This window comes from Myotis davidii, unplaced genomic scaffold (assembly GCF_000327345.1).
Source record: "Myotis davidii unplaced genomic scaffold, ASM32734v1 scaffold2786, whole genome shotgun sequence".
Lineage (NCBI taxonomy): Eukaryota > Metazoa > Chordata > Mammalia > Chiroptera > Vespertilionidae > Myotis > Myotis davidii.
The window spans coordinates 285,522-287,104 of record NW_006296623.1 but is presented as its reverse complement, the minus strand read 5'-3'; positions in this window follow the sequence as shown (position 1 = coordinate 287,104).

Below are 1,583 nucleotides of genomic sequence, written 5' to 3'. Positions count from 1 at the left end.
AAAGTATATATCTTAACCAAATTGGAAGACAAAATCAAAACTTTATGTATTGAAACCCAATTTCTCACTCATTATTTTTCAAACAAGAATCTCAAAGAAAGCAAAGGCTTCGGTGGGCGAGACTGAAAGTCCAGAGTCCTGGGACTCAGAGGCAGTCACTAAAGGGATAAGAAGACCGGGGTCTTGCCCTAACCAGTTTGGCTCAGTGGATAGAGCATCAGCCTGCAGACTGAAGGGTTCCAGGTTCGATTCCGGTGAAGGGCATGTACCTTGGTTGCGGGCACATCCCCAGTAGGGAGTGTGCAGGAGGCAGCTGATCAATGTTTCTCTCTCATCGATGTTTCTAACTCTCTATCCCTCTCCCTTCCTCTCTGTAAAAAAATCAATAAAACATATTTTAATAAAAGAAGACTGGGGTTCGCAGCTTGCATAAATGATAGCTTTGGGGATACAGTTTAGAAGATGTGCATAGTTTCTTTGGGTGTGAATAATCACTTGCTGCCATAGCATGGAATTAATGAGGGAAAAATTGCCACCTTTAGATGTGTGTAATGTTTAATAACTATATTCCTGTAACATCAGCTAGAGCTTTGCCTAATGCATAAAGTCAGACTTAATTTTTATAATTCTATTTAATTTTTAAAAAATATACCATGGTGACTTAGCAAAGGGAAGAGAAAGAACAGTTTCTCATGGCAGTCTTTTCTGTGTCTTAAATGTCAATAATCACAAAAACTTCTGTCTTCTCACAGATCTGCATTCCCAAGTAGGTTTTTGCCTGGACTTCAGTGCCCTGCAGGTATGTGGACAATGAAAATGTTTCTCCCACCTTAGAAATTTGAACAAATTTTGGCCAGTATTGAGTCCCTTTACATTCCAGGGTATGAAGAACTAACCAGTGCTAAATTTATAAAGCCTTTTATCCATAAAGTGAAACATTAGAAATTACAAATAACTTCCTGAGGTCTCTATTTCTACCATTTGTAGGAGCTTGGGAGTCCCTGTATGAAAGCAAAAAGTCTATTGCCCAAAGACTTTATCGAAGAGTCTCCCTACACATATACTTGTGTATCAGCTATGGCGATGCAGTTACTTGGATTTGGGAGATTCTTGGCTATGTTTGCTTCCTGTTCACTTCACCTGTAATCTGTCATATCTACTTCGCCCTGCACAATTATTTCAGCATCAGGCACTCCTCTTCCCCACTGAGACATATGATGTACACGCAGATGAAGGCTTTTTCAATCACTGCCTTTTTCGAATTTTTTTTAAAAATATATTTTATTGATTTTTTACAGAGAGAAAGGGAGAGAGATAGAGAGTTAGAAACATCGATGAGAGAGAAACATCGATCAGCTGCCTCCTGCACATCTCCCACTGGGGATGTGCCCGCAACCCAGGTACATGCCCTTGACCGGAATCGAACCTGGGACCTTTCAGTCCGCAGGCCAATGCTCTATCCACTGAGCCAAACCGGTTTCGGCATCTTTTTCGAATTTTTCTCAACTATGAGTTTTCTGGTGTTTAATGAGATTTCATCTATTAGGACCAATCATTGTTCTCTGATCTCTGTACATTGGTTT